Source organism: Oryzias latipes, chromosome 23 (assembly GCF_053564925.1).
Source record: "Oryzias latipes strain Hd-rR chromosome 23, Olatipes_Hd-rR_3.1".
Classification (NCBI taxonomy): Eukaryota; Metazoa; Chordata; class Actinopteri; order Beloniformes; family Adrianichthyidae; genus Oryzias; species Oryzias latipes.
Window position 1 is genome coordinate 15,018,038 of NC_136259.1, and position 26,846 is coordinate 15,044,883.

Consider the following 26,846-nt stretch of genomic DNA (forward strand, 5'->3'; position numbering starts at 1 on the left):
CTAACAACACAATAACTCACAACACAATAACTCAAAACACAACACAATAACTCATAGGTCCCATCATGCAGCACTGTTACTGTGACCCCGCCTACCTTTACAAACATCCCCCACCCGGGACTTCTTGCTGCTAGGAAGCAGCGCTAACCACTGCACTTCGGCTGTACCATAGTGCAGCAGAATGAAAGTAAATGACATTTCAGATTGATTGAAAATATTTCCATTTCTTTCTATTAGAGTTCAGATTATAGTTGGTGATGCCACAGTTGTCAAGGGGGGAAATTTTAATTGGCACTTCATGTCATAAATGTCGCTGAGTTCTGGTTTACTCGTTCTTCCGTTAGTTTACAGCCCCTCACAACCTAGTGTTTCTTTTTGTTTTTTTTGCAACCTTACATAAGCGGTGCAACAAAAAACAGCGAACACTATTGATGCAGTCCAGTCGTACAGTTTTAAGCCAGATTCCTGCTCAGACGAGGAAAACAAAGACGTACGCTACATAGATCTAGTTGTCTACCAGCAGATGCATCGGAATGGAGCGGAGCAGGAAGCTTGTGGCCCCGCCCAGTTAATTTTCAATGTAACAAATACAACCATTTTCAAACAGCATTTCTTCTGATTCACGACGATTTAAATCAATAAATCTTTAGAAAAAGCTTCATTTTCTTTATGTGTGTCCTCCATCGTGAGAAAGATGCTAGAAGGACCTGTTAAGAGCACATTTATGATCAGAGTGGGTCTTTAAAACTAAATCACATCATTCCTAGAACCCAAAAATGCAATGCTGAGAATTGCAGTTGACCAAAAAAAAGAAGAAAAGCAGGATTGTTGCACTAATGGGAAAAGCAGATCTTGCACGGATTTTTTCAGGTGGTTTGTTGAAAGACGTCTGCAATGTCAACAAAGGCGCATGTTGAAGGCATTAGAGGTGATTTACCCAGAGTGGACTGGGGGCTGAACTAAAAAGAATGGAGGACAAGAGATGGGAATTTATGGAGGAGCCTTAAAACCTTGTTTGATCTGCCCAGCTTCAACCAAAAAATAGTAAGAGATTCTTTTAGTGGACGGAGCATTTTAGAAGGCACTTAGAGACCTTTGAGACATTTTTGCAAATAAAGAGAAAAGGTTGAAAACCTCTACAAATGGAGGAAAAACCTGTTTTTCTGCAGCCGTTGCCTTCCCAATGATTTCCACCAATATCTAATGTCCAGCATTAGGACTATTTGTGTTTCCTGGCATGGGATCCTTTGAATGACATGGTCTAGAAAACCCTCAGAAAGACACAGACTGACTGTGCCAAACCCAAGCCCTCCTACTGTTTCCCAGTCTGGAACAGTGGAGTGATGGTTTTATTCCACTGTGAATAACAGACCGAACACATATCATTACACACTTTCTTTTTTTCTGGGCCTCGTTCTTTGACTTTGTCGACTGCATCAATTTACTTAAGCATGAAAAAAACTTCCCAGTTTGTGTTCCTTTACTAAAGCCATAAAATCATCGCCAAATGCTGATTATTTGCAATTCATTGGTAATAACAGCAATCATACTATTTGAGAAAAAAATAAAGGCTTATGTTACTGTTCGTGAACCTCTGCAGGGGTCAAAGTTCACTCTTTTAAATCAGTTTCAGTCAAAATGTGTAAAAAACCTGAAATTTGCTTTTTAAAACTAAAACTGTGATTGATCCAGATCATAAATATAAATAATTGTTGTTTCCTTTTCTTTGACACAGTTTTCTTATATTTTTTCTGTAATCTTTGCCACTTCTACACAGTGGTTAAGTGTAGCCAAAGGCGACTATCTGCTAAAACTATTTTTATTTGGAAAGTTTACGTCATTTCGGGGGTTAGTTTCGGTCGAAAACGCTAATTGCTAAGGCTCTACGGCCTTTGAACCAGCAAAGCTTCGCTAATTAGTTTGGTTCCGTTGAGTCAGCTGTGTGCACTTAACACCGGCTGGAACTTTTTGCTGGAGCTTCAGTTGCTTTGATAAGGCTGCAAAGGCTTTTGTTTTCCAAACCTGCAATGATTAAGAACAGTGCCATCTGCACTGGAAACTGTGGTTATGACCCATGAGCCGCCGGGTCTGATGTTTTAAAGATTTCAAACATCTGTGAGGATTTCAGCATTCTTATTTTATTCTTATGAGTAAAATGAAGACAAATGTAAAAACTCCTTTGGGAAGAAAGTTTTTACGTGGATAGGGGGCATTGCTTTTGTTTTTCTTTGTGTTTTTCTACTTCATGTCTGTATCAGAGTGGGACCCCTATGTTTTTTGTCTGTCTGCACTGATCGTGTTCAGGTGTGGTGCTGGAAAGGTGTGGCTCTCCTTGGATCAGGGCTGATGGAGGCAGCCTTTAAAAGCACCGTGTGGACCTCCATCCCTCGAGATGGGAGCAAAGCTGACGACATACCTAAATTCCTGATAACAGTTGATCCGAAACGTTCAGTGACACCACAAACTTAAGCCTCATTTCTATTATCAACAAATATATCTGACTGTCATCAGCGTAACTGTAAAGTATTTTCTCAGAAGGAAGGAGGTTCCAAAATAGTGCTCTGGGGAACCCCAAACAATAGTGGAGCATTTTAGGAATTACATTCAGAAATTTGAAAGTTCTGTCAGCCAGTTATGATAAACTGACCATAGACCCCAGACAAATCATTGAGTGCAGACAGTGAAATCTTCATGGTTTATGCCATCAAATGCAGCAGACAAATCCAGTCAAATAAATAGTAGTGAAAGTGGCATTTTTTCTAATTACTCTAAAAGAAACAGTTACAATAAAATTTTAAATTGTACCCGACCTCTCAAACATCAAATGCATTCCCTCTTTATAGTATTTTATCCAGTTTATCATCTCAGTTTAAGAACAGAAGTTGGTACAAACATGTTCTTAGTCACAGTAAGTCACTAAATATAAAAACTTCCTTTCCATGGTCTTTTTAGTTAAAAAATTTAGTGTTTAAATACAATAATTGTCAATTGTATGACTCAATCTGATTAGAAAAAGATTGAAAAAAGACACATAAAATCGCTGCCTTTATTTAAAAAAAAAAACTAGTCTCAGGGTTACATTTTTTTTAAACTCTAAAAAAGTATTGTTGTTGAATTACAGTCTTATTTTTAATGTTTATGAGATGTAAATCCTTCTCTGACCCCACTGGGTTATTTGACCTCACTAGACCAGAGGTCACACACACTGAACTCAAACACAAATTTATACCACATTTATCACATAGACAAAGACAGAAACATAGTGGAACAGCTCATTTTGGGCCATTTCAAAGTAATTATTTAGGGGAAACTGGTCCAAGTTAATATGTTGTAAGTGTTTGTGACTATATGCACTGTTTAGTGGTATAGTTTGCTTGTCGTTTTACTTTTTATTAATATATTTTTGTATGACCGAAAGTCCTCCACTGTTCTGTCTGCTTCCTGTTTTCTGTCACAGCTGGTTTCAGTTTCAATCACCTCAGCTGCTTCCTGTTCCTTTCATTACCTTCAGCCTATTAAAAGGTGAAACAGTCTGTGGGAGTCTTCTGTTAAAACATGTCTTAGTGTTTGCTTTCAAAGTCTCTGTCTCATTTGTCTGTCACTACTGCTGTTCTAAATGTTTTCCATGTTGTTATATCTTGAAGTCTGAGTATTCCATGATGTCTAGAGCCGATTAGGCAAGGCTGATTTAATTGTGAAGACCCCTTGATGCATTAGCAAGTGCTTTAAAGAGATGCAAAAACATAGCAATTAAAATAACATGCAATAAATGACCAAGTTCAGCGTTTAAACAAAAATGGGGAACTTTGTAAAGAACATCTGAGCTAATAAATATAAAAACCGTAGGAAAAAATTCAATAAGCAAAAAAAAAGGAAAATTAGCAGAAGAACAATAAAAGGGAGTCTTGTTTGGATTGATGTAGTTCTGCCCCAAAATCAAGTGCTTTAGAAATTTCCCAGAGGTCCCAGTGTAAATTGATGTTCATTAGATTGGCAAATCTGGACCACAGTGCATTGCATTAGAAGTTTTTGCAGAAGAAGTTTTTTGTGCAAAAAAATGTATCTAAATGTTTTTTTTGAACAAACCAATGTTTTCATCTTCAGAACTCAGTGGATTTATAAATTGTCATCGCAAAAGACTCACATCGATTTGATTTTTTTACTTCGTGAAATCAAAGACATCATTTTCACCTTTAAAAAACAAAAGAAAAAAGAAAAAGTAGTTAACTTGGTGTCTGAATAGCTTTGAAAATCCAGGGCACTAGATAGTCTCACACTATAGAGTTTTTTAGTAGTTAGGGAGTTCAGACATAGCCCAAGTACCGTAAACAAATCGATGATGGGAAATGAGGGCAGGCTTTGCCCACAACTCACAGACAAATTTTTAGTACTGCTCCATAGAAACGATGTCCAAGAAATGACATTTTTGGATTAAAAACAGAATAATCACAATCAAACGATCTCTGGGAACACTTTGAAAATGGATCATAATTTGACTGGAGTGGGACTGGAATTTTTTGCAATGTTAGCGACGAGGAAGTGTTGTAAGATTTGCGTATGGTTGTTACCGATCAGGTTTCCGATTGGGCAGCGACATAAAATCCCACAAAACTGGCAGCATAGCATTAGCATTCCACGCAATTAGCAAAAGGACGCTCACGCACAAGTAGCAAAATAAAGGTCCAACAGGACAGTTGGCACCCACAAAGGAAGTGCATTCTCTGAGGAAGCTGAAATAACCTCGGGGGATGGAAAGAGTTCATAAACACAAGGGTCAGTGTGTTTCGGAGGAAAAAAAAAGGTAAAATGAAAAACCTATTGAGCTTCCATTCATTCTAAGCTTCATGCACAGTGGAGTTGTCAATCAGTGAGGCATTTAATTCAAGTAATTTAAATGTCAGCGTGTCTTTTTTTTTTACGGTTTTCCCCTCCAATTGGGAGAAGTTCCATGCGCGCGTGCCAAAATGGCACATTTCAGAACAAAAAAGAAAGTAAAAGGTCAAAAAGTAATAAGACATAGATTGCAAAGAAAAGGGGGGAAAAGCAGCGGGTGAGCCAGCCGTGAGGAAAAGCATGTTCTGTGTTTTGTGTGGAGCCAGCAAGAGAGAAACCTCAGACATCCATGAGAGCTTAATTGGAACCAGACGAGTTCACCTCCGCAGCTGGGAGAAAGGACTTAAAAAAATTAGAGAGTGTCATTTTATTTTGAAAAATATATATAAATCAAAAGTACAATTTCATAAAGAAATAGTTTTTCTTTGATGGAACAAAGACATTGTGCATGTCTAATGTCGAACTTTTATGGAAAAAAAATTGCTTTCTATTAACTTCTGGAGTCCAAACGTGCAGTTATTTGTGTGCATGCGAGCATCCTGACATCAAAAACCATTAAATCTTCTCATTTATTCTGTTTACCATTGCATGCAAAATGATGAGTCTGGTTCATTAGAACCAGGGAAGTATAAAGCTTGTCCTGCAATGTTTCACAGAGCACTCAAAGCTCTGTCAACTACTTCTGGATTATTTCCAGATAGATGTGGGTGGTAACATGCAAGCACACACTACAAAGCACTCTGCTCAAAAAGCATGGCAAGCTGAAAAGGCAGAAAATCCAGTGAAAGGAACTTGTGCACTTTGAAATCAGAGTAAACTTGCAAGTCAAGCAAGTTTTTAGTCCCCCCCATTCGTCATGTCGGGGCAGAATTCCAGAGTTAAACCACATGCTCCCGCAGCGCCGAGCTACAGGAGTTAGGGATTTGACTTGAACTAAAACAAGAGGGATTTCTTTTTAATTTATTTTATTATTTTTATTTTTTTGAAAGAAAACGGACCAAATGCCTCCAACAGCTAGACAGTAAAAGGAAGCAGCTGCTTGGGTTTTCTGAGAAGATTTGTATCCTTTCACCCTAAAAGTTTGAAAAGGTGACAAACCCCAAACATAAAGGGTTCTCTTAATATTCAAGCGAACATAAGAAACGCTAAGTGGATAAATAAACCTCCTACTGTGACAGAGCTTAACCTGGGATGGCAGTAAAGTCTCAACCTCCAGCTAGTAGCATAACAAAATAAAACATTGAAAAGTAATGCATTTAAGTGCTTCTGTTGGAGGAAGTTGGAGTGTAAAAACATTCTGTTCACATTTTATCAGCTCAGAGTTTGTTCTTTTTCAGTGGCCAGAGATAAGATTACATGTTCCCATTTGTTTAAGATGAATAAGAGAACTAAAACACACCAATTCTATCTTCATTATTGGAATTTTAGTTTTTTTATCAGCCTTGCTCTGCAGAAAATCAGCTGAGATCATTGAACCAAAGTCTGAAATTTAATGTTTTTTAATGAAATATTCGGTTTCCTGGGTTTCTTTGCACATTCCCCATTTTAATTTATATATGGTAAGTGTAAAAAATTAAATTTTTATTGCAGCAAAACAGTATATTTTTTACAAGAAATCTAATGTGCATGGAGCCATCTTGGGCATATTAGAAAACAGTGCAAAAATAGAATCAGCTGGAATGTTTGCACCTAAACAATATCTCAAATTGCTGTCCTTCTGTTTAATGTTAAAGTTTTAGTCCTACCCGTAAAGGGTGAGAATCTGTCTGGGGTTCTTCCAGTAGAACCTGCAGATCTCCAGTTGGTCCTGTGTCCCAGGCTCCTAATCCTGTCATGAGCGCTGCATCCACGCCAAGAATATCGGCCTGGCTGCCTTTAGAGCTTGGACTGGCGCTCTGAAGAGAGTGGCTGCTTCTCCTCCTCTCACTTTCTCCCTCCCTTCTTTTTCACCCGCTCATCCCACTGAGTGTGAAGACGGAGACAAAGAAAGACTGCAAAAAAAAAAAAAAAAAAGGGATTCTCATAGGAGCCACAAGGCGGCCTCCGGTGTAGCATTACACTTGAAGGGGGGAAGCTGAACACATGTGGGAGGGCTGCAGTTCTGTGTTGGTCTTTGTTTCTCCAGTGGATTGAATGCTGGATGTGACCTGACGGGAGTGAAAAAGAAAAGCAGAGAGCTGTCTTGTAAATGTTTTGTAACTCAATTGTAATTACCGGTTTGTTTTTTTCCATGATAAAAAAATAGGAAAAGCCTTGGAGATTAGCTCATTTTTAATGCAGATGTGGTAGATTTAGTCATTTGATCTGTTTTATGTTCAAGTGTAAAATCTGCTTTTGCAATGCTTTAATAAAATGGGCTGGTGGCCAGAAGATTCCCTGGACTTTGTTGTGTGCTCTCACAATTATTTGTGCAAAACAAAACAAAAAAAAAAGCTGCTTATTGATGAAATGATTCTAAGAGGTTCACAGTGCTGTCAAAAGGTTTGTTTGGGTGTCACTATAAAGCACAGCTAACATGTAGCAGGGTCAGATTATTATTTTTTTTGGCCTAGAGTACATTTTAAGAGAAGATTGTTCATATTATGCATTGAAACAGCTGCATAAATATTTGTTGTATCTTGTTCACAACATACTTATCTCCTAGATATTGTGAATACTAAGCCTAACCCCAATAAAAAGTATTGTATTCATATATATTATGCCTTTTTAGACTGTTGACCACTATACTTTGAAAACAAAAAAAACCCTTGTGCTATCCTAGGCACTTTAACATTGGGAGTTGGGCCATCTAGACCCACTAAACAGTGCGCTGAACCTTTTTTCTTCAATGATTTGTGATCTTCACTGGTGTCCATGGATTACATGAAATCTTTCCACCTTTATCCACCTTTTTCGTGGTAGGGAGAACACGTCAATGTAAAGGTGGGGTCATAGGATAGCACAAGGGTTACTGCACAGCACAGGTGTCTTACTGTTTGGTTCATTGAATATTGTATGATTATTCATTAATTATCCTTATCCATGGCAGGACGATTATGGACTTCCAGCTGGGAATAAGTTGACGCGAGATCATATTAACTTCAAGACACAGAAGATGAAAGTAAACCTAGCGGCACAACTCCTGAGCAGTTCTACTGCCAAAGCTCTGCGGCTGGCAAACACTTTGGGGCTTCCAAATTTCAGTGATGATGATTGCATTGCAACAGCAACTTTCATTGAGGCAATTTTGAAATATCCTGGTAATGAAAAGAGAATTGTCTACAAAAATTTCCAGTATCAAACTTTACAATCATTGCTTTTTTTTATTTGCAGATGTTTGATACTTTATTAGACATCTTCAATTCAAGAAATTTGCAGTGTCCTGGCTACAAAAAACCCATTAGTGAAAAAAATTGGGAAAATATCATTTGTCATTGAAAAGCCCCGGAAGGAACTCCAGTTCTCCACTCCTCGCGCAGGTATCTGACTTCTTCATCAGGAATTAGTTCATTTTTTTTTAACTCATGCTGTTGGTTCTTTATTATGATTCTGTTCCTCCGATAAAGAATACTGTTCATGAATTAGGAACACGGTTTATACAATCCTTAATTAAAAGAAATTGCTTTTTAGAAACTGATTCATTGTTGGTCATCTTATTTAATATTTTTTTTTCAGATTTATTTTGTTTTGTTTTGGGTTTTCTAATAAACATCGAAAGTTTGTTGGCTTTGGTGCCCGAAGTCCTACAAATGCAAAGTTTTTTGCTGACGTATAAACTGAGCCAGGATCACCAAGAACTTTTCTTCAGTGCCATTCGGAGGGCAGGTACAAGAGATACAATTTGGTGTGTGAGTGAGTCTCTTGAGATGTGAGATTTGGGCTCTGCAGTTCGTGCAACTATGTAAACATCACAGTTATTGTCTTCTGACTGCATCAGTAATTACTAATCGCAGTGAAAGCTGGTTCACGGCAGTGTCGAGAGTTCCATCAACAATTACTTTGAGCACAGTGGAGTGGATTCTGTGTAAAATGCTCTCACTTTCGTTTGGTTCAGTTGCAGAATATACAAGAATAATTTGTATTATATTTCGATGGAGTATTATTATGTTTTTGCAGGAGGCTGGAATAATAACCCAACATGTAGGCAGATCAATGCCAAATTCCGGCGCCTTTTGGTTCACAGCGGGGTGAAAACTGGTACAAGAGGCAACATCGCCAGTCAGGACAACACAATGTGCCTGAAGGTTTCCAAGACATCGATGACCAACCTGGATGCTCCGTCACCTTTTGTGGAAAAATCTATAGTGTTTGAACATGACTACAGCAAATGGGTCCTTCCTTTGCAGTTGGAATTCTTGGTCAATATTGTTGCCTATATTGCTGGTTTCGTGGTTAGGAAGGTTGTGTCTCAGGTCACATGTGATGAGTGTAGGGACTGTTTGGTGTCGTACCCTACAAGTTTCCAGCGAAATGAAATGTATCACCTGCTGAAGCTGAAAGACAACGGGGAACTTGTTATACCATATCAAGGTGTTGTGGATATCCTGGTAGGGGCAGAGAAAGCCATCAAGCGGTCTCAGAATATACATTCAGCAAGGCGCATGTGCCCTGTGCAGGTGATCATCAATGTGGTCAAGTCGGAGTTTGGTGCTCTCTATACTTTAAATTGACAGCTTCACTTCACTGTGAAGGTATATATATATATATATATATATATATATATATATATATATATAAATATGCCACTACCTCTAGACTTATTTTCAAAACTAAAGAAACTTTTTGCCAGGTTCATGTGGAACAACAAAAAAGCAAGACTCTGTTTGACATTACTATATCTTCCCATAGACAGAGGGGGACTAAAAAGTCCAAACGTTGAATGGCACCACTGGGCTGCACAGATTATATCTATAATGTTTCATTTTACAGCCAAAGACACTCCCCATAGGGTTGAAATGGCATCCCAGGATCTAAAGCTGCCCCTCCCATTATTTCTTAATTCAAACACCTCAAAAAAGCTACGCAAAGAGACAAAGAACCCAATTCTGAAACATATGACACAAATATGGTTCAGAGTTCTAAATTACATGAACCAAACTCTACCACTATCACAATACAGCCCAGGGTCTTTCCACCATCCGGGACTTATATTTTCCAGATTCTGATGTTATGATGTCATTTGAAGAGTTAAAAACTAAATATGAGTTGTGTATAAAATAAATTTCTCCAGGTCAGACACTTTATAAGAAAAACACAGAAGACCCACAATAAACCACCATGTTCACTTTTAGAAAAATTCATGGTGAGAGACAGTTCCAAAAAAGGCGCCATTTGTGAGTTTTATAATCTGTTTTTGTCCAAATAAAACGAAAGTTCACAATACAAAGTAAACGCTTGGAAAGAAGATCTCCAAAAACAAATTACAAATGAGGAATGGGAGGGTGCTTCTGCTGCAGCTCAAAAGGTGTCAATTAACTCAAGGCTAAAATTAATACAATACAAATGGTTAATGCGTACATTTGTAACACCAGGGGATTTAAAAAATGTATAACAAAAATATACCAGATGTTTGCCCCAAATGTATGGAAATGAAAGGAACATACTTCCACTGTACTTGGGAATGCTAATGTATACAAACATTTTGGGAAGAAGTGAAAGTCACAATAGAGAAAATTACTTTAACCCTTGTGCTATCTTAGATGACCCCACCCTTACATTGACGTGTTCTCCCTAACATGACAAAGGTGGATAAAGGTGGAAAGATTTCATGTAATCCTTGGACACCAGTGAGGTTCACAAATCATTGAAGGAAAAAGGTTTAGCGGGTCTAGATGACCCAACTTTCAATGTTAAAGTGCCTGGAATAGCACAAGGGTTAAAGCAGATCCCACTGGAGCCAACGTTTTATTTTTGTTTGGTATATTTCCAAAAATACATAACTGCAACAAAGGTTAGGAGGTCGCTTATAAATCTCAGCCTGATCTATGCAAAAATGTGCATTGCCAAACGCTGGAAAAACACTTACAGTCCAAGCATAACCCAATGATTCCAACAAATGCTGTCAGGAGTCCCGTTAGAAAGAATTACATATATTTTAAAAGACAAAGTAGAAGAATTTGAAAATATTTAGCAACCTTTCATACATTTTGTAAAGAATATGGATCCTTTAGAATAGAACGTTGATTGTTACTTTTGGATGGTACAACAGACCTCTGTTTTTTACTTTTGTATGTTCTTAATTTTAAGTTTATATTCTTAATTTTGTCAATATCTAAGGAGAGGCACTCTTGTTCTTAGGGTGGGGGGGGTGGGGGGGGGTTAAAATAAGACTGCGAATAAGAGAAAGCATTACCTTAATACTGTTGATAAAAGTTGCAATTTTTGTAATGGCTGAATCGAGTGAAATGTAAAATCTGTTTCTGATATTTTTTATTGCATTAAAAATTTAATAAAAAGAATGTGGCAAAAAATAAGTGTTGGCCGCGTCAGCATGAGTGTGACGTCACCCATTGAAAATGGTTTACTTCCGACTCCAACCAAAGCCAATTCAGTGGCCATTTTTTTGCAATTCGTACATTGAGCTCAGGAGAATCTGTCAAACATCTTGGAACGTTTGACATTAGACCACCTGCATCTATTGAGGCATCTAATTGTTCAGTTTATAACTTGAATAACTTACACTATAAAAACGGTATTTAAAAAAGAAGGTATCAGAAAAGAATGATTATTTTGACAAAAATAATGACTAAGTAACATCTGTTTATTTCTCTATAGAAGTCTATGGGATTTTGACTTCTTGGAGCTAGCAGGTACTTCCTGTTTGGAATGCAAGGGGGGGAGGAGTCACTAAGTCCAGTTCTCAAATACAGTCAATAGTTGAAACATGTCCACTGACAGACCTAAAAAGATAAAACATCAACTCGTGCCTATTTTATTGAAGTTCTACATAATTGGGCACTTTTAGCTCTTTTCTAACAAATCTTTGATGTTCCATTTAAAAGCTTATCTCCACATCCTGTGCCTTTTCATGGCAAACCTCCAAACAGGCTGCAAATCATGTGTAAACACAAACTCATTTGTAACTCTTCAAGGAAAAAAAACTGTTTTAGAGTAAAATGTTGATCATTCTAAAGGCAATACCTCACAACAAAGCTGACCTGCATGAATCCTTTTTTGTTTACTATCCTATAGATTTTCTCTGTTTTTATATTCTCTCCCTGTCTGGGGGTGTTTTTGTCCATTTCACTTCTTTTCCATTGATTACAGGGATTGTAAATCCAGATAAAATATGTTATCAGAGGCTCTGCAGGTCATTCATGATGGTTTCCACTAGCTGTTCCTGCTTCCAGGTCATTCAACTCCAATTTCTATTAGTTAATTCCAAGATGTGTTTTCGGAAGCAGAATGCATGTGTCTACTTGAAAGATCTAAGCTTTTATGAAGTATTTTAGAATAAGTTGTATGTCCAGAGTTCCTCAGGGCATCCAATCAATGTGGTAGCAATATCTGCAACCTTTACAAATTTTCAGATTTTGCTTACTTGAATCTGGCCCTGCAATAGACTGGCAACCTGTCCAGGGTGTACCCCACTTTTCCCTAAGTAGCTGGGATAGGCTCCAACAACCCCATCACTCTGAAAGGACTTCAGCAGGTTCTGAAGATGGATGCTTCAGAATCAATACCCAAGATGGAAGACCAGTCCAGACTAATGGTCAAACTTTCAATACCTGACTGTGAAACACTGGAAAAACTCCCTCTTTATCTTTGCTAAAATCCTCAAGAAATCTTGGGAGTTTCCTCCATTTGGTCCACATTTGTTCGGTGGATTAGTGCAACCACTAATTCACCGAACAAATGTGGTCCAACCACTCCCGGTGTGCGCACTGGAGTCTCGACCCCGCCGGATCCGGATGGTGGTCCCGGAGGTCCAAATGCTCCCAGGGCAAGAACCCTGGTCCTGGGGTGGGATCCCTTATGTTTCCTCTTGATCAGGAGGAGGTATTGCTAACCACCAATCTATCTGCCCTACATGCTCACATATCATCAGAATGTCAGAATGTGAATTACAGTGATCAGTTCAGCGGTTAATAGGTTAGTAGATTAATCGTTTTGTGGGATGAGGTTGAAAATGATGTCTCAAACTTAAGAGAAATAGGAAAATTACAGGATTCTAAGAAGGGATTTTTCTTGATATGTCATAACATGTCACAACAAACATTATAAAGACAAACGAAGGCAGGAACTAGTGCGAGAAAACACAGATACCGGCCAAAATATGTGACGAAGACTTGTGGAGCAGTAGCCTGAAAGTGATTAATTCATTAATCATATCTGGAGACTTGATGAGTCATATTTAGTTTGGGGGAAAGCAGATTTCAGCTCAGTTTGTCTGCATTTTTCTACTTCAGTTCATTATATTTGTAGTTTTGTAGACAACTGCTGCAAATCCTCTGGAAACATCCGTAAACTAAAATGCTGCTCACACACGCTAATATAGTCCGTAAGGCTTTGTCCATGGTCTTGAATTGAAGCTTGCATTGCCAGGATGCTGAGGAGCATCACCATTCGTCAGTGGTTTTTGTTTTTCATTGTATTTTTAATAAACAGCAGCAGACATTTTTGCGGTTTGGACTTTTTGGGTAAAAAAATTCAATTTATTTCAAGAGTTTTGTCCCTTTAGACTTCCTGTAGTATGCAAATATGTCAACATAGATTGCAGCAAATGTGTTTTTTCTTTCTTTTGGAGAACATTATGATTGATTATGTGGAAAATAATTATGTTTTATATTAAAAACCTTTTAATCTTTTGATCTTCTTTTCCTTAATTAGGAAATGTCTGCTTTGTACATCAACTGAGTGGATACATCTACAAAAATAAAATAATTAGAAAATGTTTCACTGGGGACAACAATTTCCCTTCAACGTATCAAAAAATATATTTTTATGCATATTGGCTACTTGTTTGCATTTAAAATAGGTTTAAAACAATTGAAGCAATAAAAACTGATTTGAGTCTAATTCTAAATGCTTTTATTGTGAAAATACATGTTTTCCACATCTGTCAGGTTCAAAACCCAAGCTTGCATCAAAAAGAACGTCCAAACTTTAAAGAAAGATAAAAACCTCAGAGTGGCAGACAAAGGGTTAAAATCACATGATCCAGAAGGGGAATTACAGAGAATTTACCAGAAATCCAACACAAGGAATGTCTCCCGCTGAGCAAACCATTCAAGCAAATCTAGTTTTTGGTTTTCTCCACCTTGTAATAAACGTCTGAATATGAAAACAGGAGAGTTTTGCCTGATTTTAAGTCTGAATTCCCTGCTGCTATTAAAGAAAAGCTAACTTTCTTCTTTACACTTTTAACCAAGAAAAAATTGCAAATGTTCTTGTCATACCATTGGGGGGGAAAAAACAATTTCTTTGTTTTTTAACCAGTAATAAATTAAAAAAAAAAAGAGGATTTAACTGATTGAGATTCAGAATTCAACAGATAAAGAGCAAGTTTCTAAAATTTCTAAATTCTTATTTCTACACTACAATAAGATGCTTACAAAAACATTAAATTAAGAATGGTGAGTGATTTTCTAAGACCCCAAACGCCAACAATTTATCTTTTCAATATCATTTCAGCTTCTTTGCCACAACTGAGAGCTTTTTCCAACAGGATTTTATCATCTGCTCCTAATAAAGATACTTTATTGTTCCCAGCTTGGGAACTTTGGTTGTTGCAGCAAAGTGCAGTGATTCATCCCGATTTCAATTAAGGAATACTTAGAAATTGACAAGGACCACAGAATGGCGAGGACTCAGATGCAGAGTTCTTGGAAAACTTTTATTCCTGAGAACCTGAGATAGGCGTAGGGTTTGTTAAACATCTACACATGATAATCAGGCACAGGACAGAGGGAGACACAGACCATAAATACATATGAGGAGGGACAGCACAGGTGGGAACGATCAGGGATGATTAGGACAACAGCTGTGGGGAAAACAGACATGAACAGGAAAGGGAAGAACTTTCAAAAGAAAACAGGAAGCGAGACACGAGGACACAAATGTCAGACAGGAACTTGACGAAACATGACAGAAATGTAATTTTAAGATTAATCTTCTTGACATATGTCCTCCATATTGAGATAAATGCTACAAGAACATGATAAAAACACCATTTTCATTGAAGTGGGTCTTTAGTATCACATCACAATGATGGAGTTTGTAGCTAAACCCAAAGCTGTGTATGTCTATCAAACAACAACTAGCCACCACAAGAATATGTTCCGAGTGAGAAAATAAGGAACTCCCCTTTTTTTTTTTTGTGGGGGGGGGGGCATTTTGGTACATTTATGGTTTTAGTATGGAGACAAAAAATGTGGAACTTTGTGCGGTTTGTTCTGAAATGTAAAACTCATATTTTGGTAATCTGGGTTCTCCGATTACAAACCATGGACCCATAATTTTCCAAATACGTGCGACCAGCCACAAACTTTTTTTGTTGGTGGCACATACCTTAAAGATGGGTTACGGTTAGGATTACAGCTGCGGTTAGGGTTAAACCACTAAATTCTTCGTAAGCACAGCTGTTTCTGCAGCTCGCCGCTCGTCCAGCGGCTTAAAAAATGCAGAGAACACATTTCACACACCAAGGTGCGTGACAGATAATGGGACTTTGAATTAAAGTTTAATTTTAAATATGAATTTTAATATGATTTTAAATAAAAATATAAATATTGCATTTTTTAATGAATATTGTGCCAGATAGCAACAAAAAATTGGTAAATTTTCATAAAATAAGTTTGTCCTTTCAAAAACGAATCTACAAAAACTTTTGATGAATTTACCAATCATAAAAAAAAAGTGTTCTTGTCCTTGAAGGATCAGAGTTTTCTGTATTGTAGCTTCCCTGTATTCTGCAGCCCGAGTGCTACTTCCTATTAATTTGTTTTTTGCATCAAGGACTACTCCCTTAGAAACACAACTGTTTCCACTGACTAAAACCCAAAAGCAGACAAGAAATAAAAAAAGAAGTTGTGGATCCAGCATATCTAGCAATAAAATCCAACTGAGCCTGCTTTCAGACAGAACCACCAACCACAAAAATTATAGTCTGCCCTTGTGGTTTTGTACAATCCTGAAATGAAAGAGAAACAAAGGGAAGAAGAAGAAGTGGGAAACTTTTGGATGAATGATTAACTCTGCAGCAAGGAAAGAGTTTAAAGAATAATATAATACATCCAAAGATGCTGTGCATATAACATTTAAAGAATTACAGCAAATTACTCCAAATTTTATTCATTTGAATCAAATTTCAGTGCTAGATGAAGACGTGCAGAAGTGCATGGAAACGCAATGCAACATCAAAATTTTAATGCAGTTTTCAAGTTATTTATAAAAGTACCCCAATATTAGTATTATTTTTGACAAAGATTACAAAATCATCAATACAAGATTCTCTAAGCACTGCAAAAATAACAAAAGCAATATTTTTGAATGAAATTAAAAGCATTTTTTGAAAAGGCCCATTTTTGATTCTTTGATTTATAACGGCCTTATAAGTCTTCTGCCCCCCTCTAGCCCCCCATATAAAATGTTCAAGCTCTGCCCCGAGATAAATGCTAACTTTAAGACAGTTATATTGTTTCTACTGATACTGAAGACAATAGAAGAGCTACACGGTGCTCTGTCAAAATGTTAGGTTGGGTGTGATTGGAATTGTTAGACGGTTTATTTTTTAATGCTGCAAACAAGGTTGCAGGTCAGCTGATTACAGTGCAAATAAAGCAAATAGAAAATAACCATAAAATGATGTATCAGTGTAATACATGGCTAACATCAACTGAGTACTGTCCCTATCGTGTAATTCATATTTTAACATAAAAATATCAATGTACCACTATTTTTAGAGATTTGTTTGCCAGTTACTGCTGGCTATTATTATCATTACTATTACTATACCAGTCTATGGTTTGATTTTTGGGAAATCTGCAGTAAACAGGTCCTGTGTAGCCCTACTACTACTCAGACCCCGTAAAATAGCCTCTATCCTCAAAATCCCTGCTCTAGAGTTTAGTAGTCTCTGGGGAAAAAGCTGTTCCTCAGTCTGGTGGTCCTGCTCTTAACGCCCCGTTGCCTCCCGTCTGAGGGGAGCAAGGAAAACAGTTTGTGAGAGGGGTGAGTGGGATCCTTCATGATGCAGGAGGCTCGTTTCCTGCATCTGGTTATGCAAATGTCTGTGGTGGCCAAGATGACAGGAGGCTCTCCACCAAGCTCCTGTAGAAGAAGGTCAGGACTGAGCTCCCCATCCCAGTGCGCCTGAGCCTCCTTAGAATATAGCAAGCAAGTAAGTGTATTTATAAAGGACAGTTCATACCCAGGGCAATTTAAAGTGCAGTACAGTATACAAAATTATGACAGGGAATTTAAAACGAGTTTCTAAAACATAAGCAAAATCATTCAAATTGTACAAATACAGTGATTCCTATTTTAAAAAACATTGCTAAACAGAAAAAATTATCAGCCTAGAACCAAACAGAGACTGTTCCAAATCTTGGATGAAAAACACTCCCATGTTTAGTTTTGACTCTTGGAACCTGGAGAGGACGTCTGCCTGAGGGTTTGCAAATGGGTCATATGGAACCAGCATATCAGAGATGTACTTGGGCGCCAGGCCATAGAGAGACCTAGAAACAAGCAAAGCTGTTTTAAAAGCATTGGAAGCCAGTGTAGAGAGCTTAGAACTGGACTGGTGGGGTCATATTTCCTGGTTTTTGTCAAGACTCAAGCTTCAGCTATTTGATAAAGTACATTTAGAGAGCCCAGTGAGAAGGCTATTACAATAGTCCAACCTACTGGAAACAAAAGCATGGATTTGTTTTTTCCAAGTAAGGTTTGGACACAACCTTTTTAATTTTGGTGATAACACTTATTTTTTGATTTTGCTGACCAAGAACAATCATTTCAGTTTTGTCTGAGTTTAGATGAAGGAATTTATTTTGCATTCACACATTAATTTGTTCAATGCAGCTGCAAAGTCATTTTATTGGACCTTGTTCACCCGCTGACAATGAGACATAGATCTGAGTGTCATCAGCATAATTATGACAGGACACACGAGGCACAAAATGGAGACACTGATGTGCCCTCCTGATCAGGCAGGAAGTGTTGGTGCTCCAGGTGAGGTCGTGGGAGATGTGCACGGCTAAATACCTAGACTTTGAAACTATTTCCACCGTGGCCCCTCCAATGTGTAGGGGAAGAGGGAGGTGTAAATCTCTTCTGACATCTGCTAACGCATCATCACGAGAAAACGAGACACTAGATCTTGTTATCGTGAGATAACGAATTTCAGTATGTCATGATCATAAGATAATGAACGATAGGTTATCCTTTTTGTTTTTACTTTTCAGAAGTCCGCAGCAAAACAAAAATTTGTCAGAGAAAATGACTGAGCCGCTGTCACCAACGCCCCGACATTAAATTTGCGCACCGGACAATTGCCCGTATTACCTGTGCCTAAAACCGCTACCACTATTTGAGAAGCACTGCATTAAAGCAACTTTCCTTCATTCTGTCATGCTGCCTCATCATCACACTTTATTGTTTCTGGAAAGACTGTGTCCCCCCCACCCACCCTTTATTTTCGAAGCACCATTCAGACTCCTGAACCGTTTAAAAATACTAAAGAACATACATTAAGCAATGTTGAAAATAAACAGCATTTTATTTCCCCAATAGAAACTTAATGGTTATGACACAGTCATTCTTTGTTTTTTCTTATACTGAAAAATACTTTGTTGTGTAAATCTGACAGTTTTGACTGTTCCCTTTCTATATTTTTAGTTACCAAAATAAAGCATTATGAATTTGCTTTGGTTAAAGCAACTATGAGATACAGTTGCAGTGCTTAACATTGCGATCATTAATTTAAACTGAATTTGACCATTTTTATTACAATAGAAGACATATCGAAATTCAGATAGAGTTTTTTCAAAGTCATATTTAAAAACAAAAAGAAAATATGTTTTGGTAAAATATCAGGATATGTATCGTATCACCAGACTCTTGCCAATACACACCCCTACTGGATGGGTTGGTTTTTGCCAATAAGGAGCTTCAGTAACAGCTTAGCTCGAAGCTTTGAAGCTTGACGCCTACATGGTTACAGAACAATGCATGAGAGGTGCAGGCCGGAGTGACTGCAGGACACTTGTTACCAAGAGTAAAAAAAAAAAAGGGTTTTCTAATAATAACAAGATGGTAGATGTTGTTACTACAAGAAAACAATGTTGTTATCACATGAAAATGGGGTGAAAAAAGAAAGGCAGGTAGTTCATGTCTTCCATAGATGCTGTCTTTGTTGATATAAAAAAAGAAAACCTAATTCCCTTCAACATTTGAGGCGTTTTCTTAACTTAGTGTTTGTTTGTTTGGTTTGGTAAAGTCCTTTTTTGGCTCTGTTTAAATTGTGCTTTCATATTTCTAAATGTTGTTGGTTTTGCTTAATGGATCTGATTCGCAGCTTTATTAGTCATTAGTCAAACTATTTGACTTTAGTTAAGAATCCTATTTAATGAATCTAATGTGACCCAAGTGTGTATTGTTTGCGTCATCGCAAAAAACTCTAGGTTTATGAGAAACAACAGTTATTTTCTACTAAGATTTACATACATTTAAATTTTCTATTTTTCATCGCATTTCATTATTTCTGTATAGTGTTTGACATGCCTGATGGTTTCATGCCCCGTAAGAGCACCACTGATGCCATTTTTGCTTTGAGAATGTTGATGGAAAAGTACAGAGAAGGTCAGAAGGAGCTGCATTGTGTGTTCGTAGATTTAGAGAAGGCGTATGACAGGGTGCCGAGGGAGGAGCTGTGGTACTGTATGAGGTCGTCTGGAGTGGCAGAGAAGTATGTCAGAGTAGTTCAGGACATGTATGAGAGAAGTATGACGGTGGTGAGATGTGCTGTAGGTCAGACAGAGGAGTTCAAGGTGGAGGTGGGACTACACCAAGGATCAGCTTTGAGTCCTTTTTTGTTTGCTATGCTGATGGACAGGCTGACAGACGAGGTAAGACAGGAATCTCCCTGGACAATGATGTTTGCGGATGACATTGTAATTTGCAGTGAGAGTAGAGAGCAGGTGGAGGAACAGCTAGAGAGGTGGAGGTTTGCTCTGGAAAGAAGAGGCATGAAGGTCAGTCGTAGTAAGACAGAATACATGTGTCTGAACGAGAGGGATCAAGGTAGAAGCGTTAGGTTACAGGGGGCTGAGGTGAAGAAGGTGCAGGAGTTTAAGTACTTGGGGTCAACAGTTCAGTGTGATGGGGAGTGTGGAAAAGAGGTGAAGAGGCGAGTGCAGGCAGGTTGGAGCGGGTGGAGGAAAGTGTCAGGAGTGTTGTGTGACAGAAGAGTGCCAGCAAGACTCAAAGGAAAGGTGTACAAGACAGTGGTGAGACCAGCTCTGCTCTATGGGTTAGAGACGGTAGCAGTGAGACCGAGACAAGAGGCTGAGATGGAGGTAGCGGAGATGAAGATGTTGAGGTTCTCCTTAGGAGTGACCAGGTTAGACAGGATAAGGAACGAGTACATCAGAGGGACGGCTCATGTTGCCTGTGTTAGGGACAAAGTCAGAGAAGCCAGACTGAGATGGTTTGGACATGTTCAGAGGAGGGATAGTGGATATATTGGTAGAAGGATGTTGGAGATGGAGCTGCCTGGCAGGAGGGCGAGAGGACGGCCAAAGAGGAGATACATGGATGTCTTAACAGAGGACATGAAGTTGGCTAATGTTAGGGTAGAAGATGTCCATGATAGAGTGAGGTGGAAAAGGATGATTCGCTGTGGCGACCCCTGATGGGAAAAGCCGAAAGAGAAAGAAGAAGAAGTTTGACATGCCTGATATTTTTCCATCCACAATCAAATCAAATCAAACTAAATCTGAAATTCTAAGCTGGATTTCAGCTTTGTTGTTTCAGTGACAGAACAGCAAAAAGCTCATTCCTGTTTTGCCAAGTCAGTTAATCAATACATGTTAGCTAAATGAGAGAATAGACCATTACGTGATACTGAGGAAAAAACAATCCTAAAAACTGGCTAAATGGATCAGTAGAAGGACAATGAAAGAAAAAGAAATTTCAAAGTAAGTCATCATCAGCATAAATTTAACCTTTTTTCATGTTTGGATTAAAAGGAAAGCAGCCAGCCAGTTGTGGACTGTTTCAACCCAGATGCACTGCAGCTAGCAGAAATGGTGGTTTATCCTGAAGATCTGGTGAACAGATACAGTTAAACGCTTCCATCCTCCATTAGGGAACCCCCCCGGGAAAAACAATTTGGAGACAACAGACACAAATGAGAGAAAGTTTCCCAGACTTCTCCAGTGAAATCCGAAATATTTACTATCAAACATTGACCAAATGTAAGAAGAAAAAAAAAACAACAAACAGAAAAAACTGTTATCTTTTACCACAGTTTGTACTTTTCTCTAAGCAGTAAGACGATCTGATCCTGTGGGTTTATTTGGTCTCTTCTGTCACGTAGAACCAGCGTAAACTTTTTATTATCCTTATTTTAACTCCTAGATGCTTAAACCCCAAATCCACAAAAGGCAGTGAAGTAGACGCAGAACTGTCTTTTCAATGGAAACAAAGGGTTGTAACTGAGTTCTAGTCTGCATTGACATTTATAAATGTTCCAGGTTGAGTTGCTCCTTTGATTATAATAGACATACACTGTGTCTGGAACCTTTTAATCCACTAAATTTCTGTTTTTAAGACTGCAACCTTATAAAAACTTCCTTTTCCCTTGAGAATGCTAACCTCCTGTTCTGTTTTGTTTTTAAACCTGGCAGTAATTTATATTTTTTACCAACTGCCTCACTGTGCTCAAGTTTTTTAAACAAAGTCAAACTTTGTGGATATTTTAGGTCTCTTACCCTGCAGGAACTTGCCCCCCCCCACCCCACACACAACCATTACACTTTAAATAAACAGAACTTGTGGCAACTTTTTTACAAGAACTGAGTAAAAGCATCTAATTTAGAGATGCAAAATATATGCACCAGGAAAATAAACCTACTATGCCTCAATACAAATGATAACAGTGGATTTTTTTCTTCGATTTGAAACAATTGTATAATCGTATAGGGTTGATTCGATTAACAGCTTGCCTAAGACTGATCGATCTGGCCTGTACCACAAAATGCACAATTTGTCTGTCAATCAACAGACTCTGATAAAGAGCGATAGTTGGATGGTGCAGAAAGTGCAGGAGAATTAAAAAAACATGACTCAATGATGCTTTTATTAATTTTCTTTGGGGATTAAATGCAAGAATTCATCGATGTTTAGTCTTTTGTTTATTTAATCATTTCTTTTTAATTAAATTTAATAAAAACCACATGAAATCACTTTAATCTGTGGTACAAGGCACAGGTTTCAAAAAACTAAAATAAAACTTTTTCTTTGTCTTTATCAATATTTATTTTACATCAACACTCTAAATGTTTACCTAGTATTTTTTTTTTACTTCAGGCCATCAGCCAACAGCTTCCCGCTAGTCCTATATTTTTCACTTGTTTATTTTTCACTGATAGCTTCAGTTGCCGTATTTATATAAGAAGAACACTTATGTAAGCATGATACTGCCCCGAGCAGGGATGATAATCCACACGCACCGGCATTTTATATGTTTATTAGTCATCTGTTTCTCGCCAGTGATCACCTTCTTTCTGGTTATCTATGGAAGCCCGAAAGGGACAACCTGTGCTTCCCTTTGTGTTCCATAAACCTTAAACTTTAATTCAAAGCGTGTTTTCTTGTCTTGTGTGCAAGTTAGTTGAGCTAACTTGCACATTAAAAGCCTTTATGAAGCAGATGCAAAATTTACCCCTTCGTGCTCATCTGGTTTCTCTGCCTGACCGCTGCTGAAGGCTTTCACTGATCAAACACTAGTACTCATTAGGGTATCTAAGGAAATGTTGCGATATTTAATTTGGTGATTCTTGCATTGATTTAGAATGCTGTCAAGACAATAATTATTTAATTATTTATGAGCGTCTGACTCTTGTTTTCCAAGAGTTTGTGGAAAACAAATTGCCTCTTCATTTGCTATTAAAAAACCCAATTTTTTGTCTTATTTACCAAGCTCCTCTTTTAGCAGATTTATCTCTTATTTCTGATTTTAAGAGAGCTTTATATGGAAGCCCAAGATACAAAAAACTTGTACAGTAACCTCTAAAAGATCTGACTTCATTCCAAATAAATCGGCGGATCAGATGAAATGTGTACAGCTGTTGTTGGCTCGCACATCTGCCTTCAACTGGAGATAAACCCACAGGGCAGCACAGACTTGGCTGTCCAGAACCGGGTTTTCCCTCCCGTCTTCCAGGAACCATGCGAGTCAAATGAGTTTAAGCTGGAGGGGGTCTTAAAGTTTTGCCTGCTGACAGACTGAACAATGACTCGGATTCTCTAAGGGGGTTTCTACAGAGATGACATCAGCCTCAAGAGTTTGCCAGAAGCACTTTTCCCGTTCCAAGAGATTCATGTTTGAAGCAGTTCTCTACGTTCAGCTCTGACGGTACCGGGCACCGACAGAGAAAACAAAAGTTTGATTTGGGTACATTACATTCAAAACGGTGTGGTTTTCTAACCATCCCACTGGGCACGAGATGTTTATTAGATAACTAAAGCCTAAGTGACAACTGCCCTAACAGGTGGATATGGGCTCTCTGCGGGCAAAAAATGGATTAACCTGTGCCTTTTTGGAAATTACCAAATCCTTTTATCCAAAGCTGCTTCAGAGATTTTATGAATGTATAAAAATGTCTTTTTAATTCAATTCTATTTCGTTTATATAGCCCAAAATCACAACAACAGTCAACTCAATGGGCTTCGTACCGATGATTGTAAAGTAAACACAAAATCACAAGCATCATGAATACATGGACTAAACTACACTGGGCCTCCTTGCACTTAAACCCTCCTTCTCGGTATGGAAAAACTCTTTTAAAAAAATGGATTCCAGAAAAAATAGAAGAAACCTCGTGGATGTCCACATGAAGGAGGGATCCCCCCCCAGGACGGACAGGCGATGTACCAGAACTCTTAGAGAAGAATTAACAAGTCTAACTCTACAACTACATGTTCAAATAGTCCAGTAGGTGGGCTTCATCCAGATGGAGTTGGGGGACGGTTGGGGGCGCAAGACGAGGCAGAGGCAGGATCCACAACAAAGTATGGGAGCAGTAGTAGAGACGAGGTACACGGTCACGTAAAGGGGCCCAGACAAGCCAACTTGAACCTGGAATCACTCTGGAGTGGGAAAGAGGGACAGTACATGAATCACACTGCACCAAACAGAGGCATGGAGAACTAAATGATAAATGAATGTTCAAGAACAGAGCAGAGAGGGAGAGTAATAGTACACAAGAACAGAGGACAGAACCCCAGTGCACCATACTTTCCTCAGCTTCAAACTTCTAGCAGCCTACTAACAACAAATTGTTATTGTTAGGTTTAATTTAAAGATGGCTGAATTTTAACAGTAAGGTAAATATTCTCTGAATACTAGCTAGTCTAGCAATAAGCCAGAAACGTGAATTCAGAACCTTTTTTTCTTAACTTTTTTTGCAGAAAAGTTTGACCCAGCTTGGAAAAAAAACCCTGCATGCTGTGTGTCAATTAGTCTTTACAAAACAAAAGCAGACAAATTTATTTTTAACAAAAATTGTGGTTTTTAAAGCGACAGCCTCGCCCTCAGCGGTATTTCTCTCATTGCTCTTTTGCACTGTTTAGACTGCTGTTATTCTTCTTATTATTACTGTTTTTTTTATCTATCCTTATTTTATTATTTTATAAGCTGCTGGCACTGTGGGGCGAGAGGAAAGTAATTTCATCTGTGCTGTATGTCTTGTGTATGCAGCATATTTGACAATAAAGCTGACTTTGACTTTAAATTTTGACTTTGTTGAACATTGAACAATGTTGCAATAAAGTCTTGATTTTGCCACCTCAGGGTTTGAAAATGTAAAAAAACAAAAACTTTTTATAGCTGTTAAGAAGCTCACAGAAATGAAGTTAAAAAGTCTCACCCAAACTTCTAGCCTCGCCAGCTGACACACTATGCATCATCAACATCTGTTGTGGATTGGTAAGCCTCAGTCACTCTCAAAAGCTTCATGAATCACATGGCAGGGATTGCAACTGATGGGAAACGGCGATGAAAAACCCCTGACCAACATATTAAAGCTGCATGTTTCAGCCTTTTTAAATAACCCTTGTGCTACCTTAGATGACCCCACCCTTACTTTGACGTGTTCTCCCTACCATGACAAAGGTGGATAAAGGTGAAAAGATTTCATGTAATCCATAGACACCAGTGAAGATCATAAATCATTGAAGAAAACGTTTCATAGCACTGTGTAGTGCGTCTAGATCAGCGTTTTTCAACCAGTGTGCCGCGGCACACTAGTGTGCCGTGGGAGATGGTCAAGTGTGCCGTGAGAAATTGCCCTCATTAACTGATCTAAAAGCAATTACCATCTCCAGGAAATCAGCTCTTTGTTCATCCAAACAGGCCCTGATAAAACACTGAGAAGTTAAGAATATGAAATATCATAAAATTATTTTTTCTTTGTGTTTATATGATTCTATTAAAGACATTTTGATAAGAATAACGGGATACCGCGATTTAGCTGCAGCTATAACTGTGTGAGGAAAAGTCCCGCCCCTTTAACTGTCTCCACCAATCATTCTTGAAGGCTTAATCACATGTCATCAGTCTGACCAATCAGAAGTGGTTAAAGTATTCACTTCCTTGTTTCGATTTAGCGCAAAAAAGTCTCTCTGTTCTAACAAAAATACCAGCTAAAGCTCGTCTTTAGCGGTGTAGCTTTCCACAGAATCTGGTATCAGACTGGAACAAGTGAACAAAACCATGAAGCTCAAAGACGCTGGTCTTTCTGCGGTCGGCGGATTACGGGCACTACATCTCCCATGATGCAGTAAAGTGACTGTCTTAGCGCACAATGAGTCTCTCCTCTCAACGTCTTAAAACAACGAACACACATCAGTTTTTGAATCTTTTGACTTAATTTTTAATACATCTTTTAGAAAAAACAGCTGCAGTTTCCAGCGTTTTCTGCAATAATTATCACAAAAATGCATGTGAGATTGCAGAGCGGCTGTAGATCAATACAGACTGAGCTTTTTCTTTTTTTTTTTATTTATCTATTTTTTTGGATGCTGGTGTGCCGCGGGATTTTTGTCAAGGTTAAAGTGTGCCGTGGCTCAAAAAAGGTTGAAAAACACTGGTCTAGATGACCCAACTCCCAATGTTAAAGTTTAAGAAGTTTATTGGGCTTCATAAGTCTCAAAATAACTCCAATTTCTTTCTTTTTTATTTTTTTGTTTTTTTTTGGCCTTGTTAATTTAGCCACAAATGGTCATTTTCAGAAAAAACAGATGGGCGAATTTTCATAAAACAGTCTGCCGGAGCCTGGCACAGCTCAGAGGTTCACACAGCTGCGCTGCCGGAAACCTTTCAAAGTTCATTTGAAAACAGGCAAAAAAAAAGGAAAAACATCTGAACACCAGGTGATATGACCTGACTTTATGAGGGCTTGTAAACTCCAGTGAATGTCGAGCCTTTTTTTATTTCCATATTGGGGTAGGATCACCCCGTTTTATCTCGTTTTTGTTGCTTTGGATTGATTTTTTTCCTTTTTTCTTTTCCTTCATGCATGGGAAAATCCTGTATGTGCGGGATAATAGCCAAACAAAATGACATTATCTGGGAAAGTCAGTCGTTTTGCCTGATGACTTTAAACGGCTGGTTTGATCGTACAGAAAATCAGGTCTGAGGAACGGGAAAAGCCATCAATGTAATGACTCTTAAATCTGTGGCTTTATTACTGCAGACTATAACGATAAGGCTTGTTCATGCAAGAGCCTCTATGTAAGGGAAAAATTAGCACTTAAGGAGTCTAAAACTAGTAATTCAGCTATTTAGGAAATGATTTTTAAACAGGTTT

General features: G+C 38.2%; 1 protein-coding gene across 1 annotated transcript in view; it reads right to left on the minus strand.

Moving 5' to 3' along the window:
- lrrc17 (leucine rich repeat containing 17) overlaps positions 1-6,840 on the minus strand; it is a 74,986-nt gene extending 68,146 nt beyond the window's left edge. Inside the window, exon 1 of the mRNA XM_004083013.5 lies at positions 6,579-6,840. The gene's annotated coding sequence lies outside the window, so the exon portion shown is untranslated. The remainder of the gene's footprint in view (positions 1-6,578) is intronic.
- Positions 6,841-26,846: the final 20,006 nt, after the last annotated feature.